Raw genomic sequence first — 9312 nt, 5'->3', positions numbered from 1 at the left:
GAACAGACTTATAACATTGCATGAATATACCTCTAATGCCTGCACTTATTTTAGTGGAACCCTTTCACAGTTTGACTCAGTTTGAAAAAAAAAAGACATATGAACAATAAAAGAGGTTGGGGGGATAGTGGATCTTATTCGGCAGCATTTTTCTGACACTGTATTTTGGATCCGCTTGTCCCTTGTATTCAAACTGTGTGGTGTGCGGCCCCTAGTGGGGTGAGAAGGAATTGCAGGGGCACTGGTTATGGGAGAGTTGGAAATGATCCATCCATCCATCGTTCCATAACTATCCATTTTCTTATCCCAGGGGTTCCCAAACTTTTCCAAGGCAAGGCCCCCCAAATGGCATTAACATTTTACGGAGGCTCCCCTTTTGCAAGATGTCTTTAAACACATTAAAAATACAGACTTCTGAATCCCCCTTTTTTATTATTATTAATAATTACATCTTACATCTTTACATTGCATTATATTAGGAAGTGACTGTATGTGTGTGTGGTTGGCTAAGAGTGAAAATTTATTTTTCACACCAAATTGTTGAGGCCCCCCGGGCGCCCCCTGGCGGCCCCCACTTTGAAAACCACTGGCTTATCATACATACACAGGGTCGCGGGGGAGCCTGGAGCCTATCCCAGGGAACTCCGGGCAAAAGGCAGCCTGGACAATTTGGAAAAGCCATTCAGCCTACAACCAGACGCAAACCTAGATTATGTGGGGTCTACTGTGCGTTTACTGCGATTCCTAGTAGTAAAGGAAGTAAAGGGTCACAAAAATATCTCTAGGTAACACGTAAACCTAAACACAACATACATCTGTCAGAAGGGCCCCACGCATGTATTTTGCCTGGGGCACTTCTGACAGATTTATGTTGTTATTAGGTTTTCGAGTTACCTAGAGATATTGTTGTGACTTCATTTCTTTATTGAAAATAATCATAACATAGAAAAACTAATAAATAAACATTTTTCAGTAAATATATTTCTAATGAGGCTATTCACATGACATGAATTTTCACCAGACATCAGTATTAACTCAAGAAATCCAGAAATATAAAGAATTGACAACATTAAAGTCCATAAATAAAGTTATATGTAATGAAGTGGAATGACACAGGAAAAAAGTATTGAACTTTTTCTGCAAAATCTTGGATAAAATGCTTCAGTGTAAATGCCCTAGAGCTTGCCTTGTATTCCCTTACCAGTGTAACCTGGTGCATACTCAGAAAGCACATTATAAAATGTACAATATAGTCATTAAACATATAAAATGCAGTTTCTACATAAGATGGGAATTCAGTGTGTCAATATATTGATGTATGATTACAAATTTTAATGTCCAGTAATTAATTACAGAAAACAGTGTGATTAATTAGTTAAATGTTTTTAATCAATTCACAGCCCTAAATCCATAGTGAAATGTGTGAAAAATGTGTCAAATAACAGACAGTAGGCTATTTCATTTGTTGCTTGTTATATAAATCAAGTCTTTTGTTCATTATGCACCCTTGTCAAATATACATCAAGGCATTTTACCTTAGCACTGAAAACTAAAATGGAACTAAAATGAAAAGTAATGACTTTCAAAAAATAAAAACTAAATATAAGCTATTTATGCACCATTAAATCTAACTGAAGCTAAACTGGAATTGAAAAGTAAAATACAAAACGAAATAAAAATAAACACTATAAAATTTTTCAAAATGATTATAACCCTGTTTCAAAGTCCATTTACCTGAAAGTAAGTGGTGGTCATTTTCTTGTAAATGTCTTTGTTTGCATTTGGATGGCATGAGGTTAAGTAAATGAGAGAATTTTCATTTTGGGATGAACTATTCCTTTTAACTGCCTTAACTTTTTTAAAAGCTAGCGTTTATTCACCACAAATTTACACAAAAAATGTATATTCAGTGTAGTCCTAAAACGTGTGAAAATTGCCACAAGACATTACCTGCTTATGGTCTGTAGTGTCCATAACCTAGAAAGCCTGGAGAGATTGTAGAAACTGATTGCAGAAACATTTTGCAAAAATAAAAAGATCTTGTAAGACATAGCAGATTGTAATTTCACTCTAAAAAACACTGGGTTAAAAACATTTTTAACCCAATGGCTGGGTAAATATAGGACAGGACACATTTTGGGTTGAATTAACCCATCAAGCTGGCTTGTTAATTTTAACCAAGCAAATGGGTTGTTTTTCAACCCAAATGATTTTCATTTATACAGAAACGCTGGGTTAATTTTATTTCATAAACGTGTTAATATTTTCAGGTTTATTTTTATCCTTTAAAAATGTCAAATATACCACATTATAAACAAATATGTCAACATGGTACCTCCATCTTCAACTAATGTAAACTAATATTAACTAATATATTAACTAACATATTAACTAATGTAAAGTATTGAGCACAAGACACAGTACCGGTACTTGCCAAACGGTACCACCGGTGTTGTGCTCACCATTCCCTGTACTTATCGCATTACAGCCCACATTAAGAACTGCTAATACTAGTAAAAACATGTTAACCCTAGCTAACTATTACCAATTATTCATCTTATAATAAGGTGAAATAAAACTGAAATTGGACAACTAGTTGTGGGTTTGTTTATCTTTAATAGTCTTTTGTTCATTAGTCATTATCTAAACAACTGTCCTGTTTCCTCTTTTCCTCTTTTCCTCCTCCTTTTGTTTTTTCTTGCACTTCTGGCTGCCAGATTCAGGTTCATTTTCCAGATTCATTTTCAGGAATTAAAGCTTGTGCAACTCAACTCTGGAGGGGTGGCGGAGTATAAACGAGATACAAGATAGGGTCCCTTTTTAAGGGGCCTGCTGAGATGTTGCTGCCCATTATTTTAAGATGAAAATTTCTGATTATTTAAATGATCAACCCTCAGGGGCCCTCACAGTATGTGGGGCCCCAGGCAATTGCTTGCCTTGCCTGCCCTGTAGATACGTTTCTCCTACAACACATTTATTTGGTGTAGGGGAGGTAACCGGAGTGCCCAGAGGAAACCAGCGAAGCATGGGAAGAACATGCAAACTCCATGCAGAGTCGGGATTCGAACCACCAACCCCAGAGATACGAGGCAAACATGGTAACCATTTTAATATCCATTTAAACAAGCATTTAAATAATTAAAATGTAAAAATATTTAATAACTTTAACAGAATCGCCAACCTTTACCTATTTTGCGCAGCAGCTCTATACTTTAGTATCAGATTGTATTAGAACGAGTTACCATTAAAAAAATGCTGCAACAGAGCAGTGCTCCTTTCCCATAATAAAAACTGCAGGTGAGCTAAGGGACGTGTGAGTCTGAATGGTTGACAGTACCACCCCTTCCATTCACAAGAGATGTGTTCAAATAGTTTCTATGATGGACATTAAAGTTGTAGATTAGATTTGTAAAGATTACCAGAAATGTACTATGTTGTTGTTGTTGTTGTTGTTGTTTTTATACTGTTCACTACTACTAGATACTACTAGATGCCAATACTTGAATCCCAATACTTGGATGTCCCTTTCTTCCAGATTGTGCTGAGCATATAACATTTTTAAACCCTTAAATAGTGTTCTAAACATAGTTGAAAAGTAGGTACCTACTGTCTTTCATATTTTAGTGTTTTCATTGCTCCAGACACACCTGACTCAAATGATCAGCTAAGTAACAGTCCTTCCTGAATTATGTGGGTGTGTTAAAGCTGTGAAAACACTCAAATGTGCAAGAAGGGACACTTCAACACCAATGTTGTGAACCTGTACAATTCACCACACGGTTTTAAAAGAGAACTCTATAGGCGTAATATCTTAGCTGCAGTCATTTAACATGGAACAACAACTTCGAATAAGAACTTGCAAATGAGAAACCCACTTCAGACCTCTCTGTGGAGAGGTGTTAGAAGTAGTTACGCCATCTAGTAGTTATGTATATCATTTTCTTTTCTTTTTCTTCTTCTTCTCAGTTTCTTCCATTTATTAACATGTAAAAGTTTCATTTATTCATTTTCAGTAAGATGTGGTGGATCAGGATGCCGGGGACACTGGGTATAAGGCAGAAATGGGTTTAATATCTTTCAGCGTACTCAGCGCACTTTTTTTTAATAGTACAAACTGTCCTCCTGTAGCTACAGTTACCAAAGCAGAGTTAAATAAAAACGACTTAAAAAATCTTTACAAATAAAAGAGCTGCCAACGGTGGCCATGTTTTTGTGTCATGCTTTCTAAGCCTGACTTCCATAGTGCCTTATATTTAATATTTAACTTGTAACTTAACCCAGATAGAAATCTCTCTCTCTCTCTCTCTCTCTATCTCTCTCTATCTCTCTCTCTGTTTTTGCCTGCTTTTATTTAACCCTGTTTTAATTATTATACAAATTGTTTAATTTAAATCGCAGTATCACAGGGCACAATATACTGCTGAAAGAGGCCACTGCCATTAAGGAATACCGTTGCCATGGGGTGTACTTGGTCTGCAACAATGTTCAGATAGGTGGTACGTGTCAAAGTAACATCCACATGAACGCCAGGACCCAAGGTTTTCTTGAATATTCCGTCAATTATGTAATTGTCTAGGCTTACACCCTGATATTTCCATGAAGTAACACCTTACCAAAACTCTAACTGATGCCTCCTTGTTTCCTCAATCCGATATCTTTTAATATGTGACTCAGAATTCGATTGAGGTTTGCCATTTTTAACGACATACCAATTCTATGTTAACGAGGAGGCTCCAAATCAAGAATACACAGGTGCTTCTTATGTGGAAGTCTTTTTATTATAGTGTGTGCACTGAAAGCCTAAAATACTCAACCTTTCCCAAAAAGCCTAATCCAATAAAAGATACAATAATAAGAATGAAAAAAAAAAACAACAGTAAAACGAATTAGACAAAATGCGTTGAAATAAAATCCTTGGATTAAAATATCTAGCTTTAAAAATGGTGATATGAGAATATGCGTACTAAAACATGTAATAATATACTTTAGATATAGTTAACTGAGTGTAGTCACTGTGGTATAGGCCTATAGGCAGACCTGTTGTACATTTAGCCTAATACAACTAGGCAGTTCACTTGTGTCTCTAAAATTGTGTATCAGTGAGCAAGGACGTCTCATTTGGTAAGTATCTTTGTTCTTGATTCCTCCTGTCCTTATTTCCTTTCCTTGTACACTTTCTCTGCTTTCTCAAAGGGAGGTGCTGAGAAGTGAGGAAGGGAAGCATGCAAAGGAAATGATTAGGTGCAATTTAAGAAATGAGACGTATACCCTTGGTTTTTGTTATACTAATCTGAAGGTGTTTTCCTCTGCAGCACTCCACAAAAGTAGAATCATCTGAAACCTTCTCCATGTGACAGATGTTCAGGTTGTGAAAATGACTGAAGTACAATGACTGAATGAGAAGGACATGGGCAAGCCCTAAAACGTAAAGCTCCCTGTATATACCATAGACCACATGTGGTTCAGACCCAGTCATGTTATATTGTGATATTTCCAGTGCCATAAAGCACTACAGTGTCTGTGAGAGTGTTTGTACAAAATTTAGGTTCAAACCCTGGACCATGGAACCATGAGACAGAAACACTACCAGCTGCACATCCGTGCCAGCCTATAAAATGATAATATGATACAAATCTAAAAATAAAGTCATATAAAAATAAACCATATAATAATAAAGTCAGGTAAATTTAGCCGAACTGATTGGAGCATTATAGCTCTTTGAAATTTTACTGCCAATTGCTGCAACTAGTTTCATGCTGTTATCAGAACACTGCTCGTATCAAATTGTTTGAGTGACTTTGATAAGGCAATCTCGGTACTGTCTTTTTTTTCTTTTTCTTTTTTTTGGAGACAGAAAACTACATAGTGACAATCCTGACATTGAAAATTTGCGAATGCAAAATGAAAAACAATCATCATTAACACGTTTCATGATCCATATCTTTAAGACCTCTATAATTCAGAATGCTGACATTTGCGAAATATGACATCCTTATGCACTAATTCAGGTACTTGTGCTGACGCACACACAAGCTGACACATACAGTATACGCAGATAAATTTACTTGCTTAAACCCACATACACTGATCTGTGCATTGGTTTCAAAGTTGCAAACGAAGAATGCAACATATAGTTCAACAGAGCTACTTACCACTTTTGATCTCTCTCACACATATACACAGAATATTAAAAAATGATTTGTTTTGAATGTAACTTTTGAATTTTAATTTAATTACTGTTAATTTAATATTATTAAACAGTTCAACTGTAACAAACATTCATTCTTGCATTATTCACACACCTACACACAGGTTTTTTGGGGGTTTTTTTCAAAGAATTTCTCAATGCTAATTTTTACTAAAGCTTAAGTACAGCACAGAGAGCATTTTGCTTTGTTCAAAGTGATGGTTTTGTCACTGGCCAACTTTAGCCGAACAGGTGGCCATTTTAGCTGAGTGGAGTGGGACATCTGACACTTAAATAGCTGTAGGGCAGAGGCAGTTCATTTTTCAACATAATATAATTGAGGAGATCCGTCTTAGCAAAAGGACACACAAATGAAATTAATACATTAAGTTCAAAGTTATTTTCACACTCTCCCTCTCTCTCTCTCTCTCTCTCTCTCTCTGTTTTCAGTTTTCATGTGCTTTATTGGTGGCATGACAAATAATTGTACATTAGAATTGCCATAGCAAGTACAAAGGAAGGGTACTGTAAAAACAAGAGAAATAAAATAAGAGACAAAATAAAACAAAATTGAATAAAATACTAATAGATCAAATTGAAAGAAAATAGTTCAAAATTAAGGACAATGTAAAGGCACTACGTACAGAAATCTTTTTTTAAAAAAGAAGGATAAAATGAGTAAAATTACAGAATAAAAGTGAATTTACTAATAAAGGTAAGGAAACAATAATAATAATAAAGAAGAGCAGTCACAACAATTACAAGAAACATAAGAGCAATACAGATCACTCACTGTCTCTCATCTTGTGGCAGGCTAGGACATATTGTGCTCTTTCTCTCTTTCTGTGTATATGGGGGGGGGGGGTGTCACAGTAAGGCCTCCCAGCTACACAAAGAGGTCAAAGTGAGACAAACAGTAAACAAGAGGACAGAGTTCCTGTTTGTGTGACAAGTGTAAGAGGAAAAACCTCTCTGAAAAAAACAGTGATCCCAGCTGTCACTGTAATACCATAGCATCAGAGCATGTGACGTGTGTGTGTGTGTGTGTGTGTGTGTGTGTGTGTGTGTGTGTGTGTGTGTGTGTGTTAAAGACAGCTATTCAAGTCACCAGGAGGTCTATTGTGTTGAAGATCACCCACACTTCTTGCCTCAGTCCAATATCCCTGTTTCCTACTGCCAGCCTGACACTTGCCTTCCTTCCAGTTAATGCTTTGTTCCAACTGCAGTGTGAAATTCCAGTCAAGCTGAGTACACAAAAGTGTGCATATAAATGTGTACTGTCATGTTTACTGCACTGTTTCACCAGTACATGTTAGACACTAAATTTACAATTCAAAGTCAAAGCAATTCAGCAGCAATATAATATGTATCCCATGATGTTCAAAGACTTTCAACTGGTAGTTCAGTACAAAAACAAACAAAAATCCCAAACAAAACTAACTCTATATTTACATTTACATTTACATTTATGGCATTTGGCAGACAAACGTCTAAGTCCAACATCTTAACCACTAAGCTACCACTGCCCCTTTTTGAGATATTGCTCAAGAAAATCCTAAACAAATCTAGGTAGATAACATTAAAGAATATCATGAAGGGATGTTCATTAACTATCTAAAATCAGAGAAAATCCCCAATCAAAGCTAATTAGCTAACATTAAAAATATCTCTAAAACTATCTAAAGTATAAATAGTATTCTACCTAGCTAACATAAGAAGAAAGCCCCAAACAAAGTTAACTAGATATTGCTCAAGAAAATTCCCAAACAATGCTAGGTAGCTAACATTAATAAATATCACCAAGGGATGTTAGTTAACTATCTAACATCAGAGAAAATCGCCAATCAAATCTATTAAAAACATTAGAATTATCGCTAAAACTATTTTGTTTAAATAGCTAGTTATCTACCCAGCTAACATTAGATGTAAACCCCAAACAAAGATAATTAGATATTGCTTGAGTAATCTCAAGCAATATCCAGAATATCCCCAAGAAAGTTCAGCAACTAGCTAACATCAGAGAAAACCCCCAATCGAAATGAGTTAGCTAACAGTAACAATATCTCTAAATCTATCTTTTAAAAAGATAGTTATCTATCTAGCTAACATTAGAGGAAAGCCTCAGACAAAGCTAACTAGATAGTGCTTGGGAAAATCCTCTAAAAAGCTAGCCAGCTAACATTAATGAATATCCCCAAGAGACATGGGTGACTAGCTTGCATCAGAGGAAATCTCTCATCAAAGCTAGTGAATAGGAATTCTGCAGCTTCTACAAACAAGACAACTGGCAAAAAGTCTGCATCCTCACTAAAGTACACTTGTGTAAATAGCAGTGTGTCTGTGTGTGTGTGTGTGTTCAGCAATACAGTTGATAAGTTTCAGGCATGATCTCTGTGTCTCAATTCTGAAGGTCTCTAGTTTGTGTAGTTTATGTACCGGAACCAAGTTGTTTTGTGTATGTGTTGTTTTGAGCATTCGTAATCATCCCACCTTTCGCCTTCTCTCTCTCTCTCTCTCTCTCTCTCTCTCTCTCTCTCTCTCTCTCTCTCTCTCTCTCTCTCTCTTCTTCTTTTCTTATGATCTGGTAGACAAGACGTCTTGTAGTTCTTATGTCACTCGAACATACGTAATAGATGTTTTGATTTCATATATGACCAGTTCCAATTGACATTTATCATTCTTTATCAATATTTTGTGTGTATATATACTATGCTTTCTGTATCCTTACACTAAGAAGCTTTCACTGAGTGATGGTGTCACTGTAACTTGTTCCCGAGCTCGGACCAGACGAAATCAGCCAATGTAGGGTCCAAATTCTGGTTCTGTGACTGGTATCGGAAAAAGAACTTAACAGCAGTTCATTATTAATTGTACAGTGTCAACTTTTGCAGTTTTACCTCCTTCTGCTTGTCCCCATTGTGTTTAACTGTGAAATATCTTTCTCTGAATACTAAATTCTGATTTTGAAATCATAATGGCCCAATTTATAATATACTGTCATAAGAATGAGCGACAGCTGCACTCCAGATGTAAATGCCACAAGTAGAAATTAGGGCTTTTCTAGTTCCATTCTAGCATATGTTTAATACAGCTAATTAATACTATACCTAAACCTAAATTTAACC

The sequence above is a fragment of the Ictalurus punctatus genome, chromosome 11 (assembly GCF_001660625.3).
Source record: "Ictalurus punctatus breed USDA103 chromosome 11, Coco_2.0, whole genome shotgun sequence".
Lineage (NCBI taxonomy): Eukaryota > Metazoa > Chordata > Actinopteri > Siluriformes > Ictaluridae > Ictalurus > Ictalurus punctatus.
Note: the sequence above shows the minus strand (reverse complement) of the source record.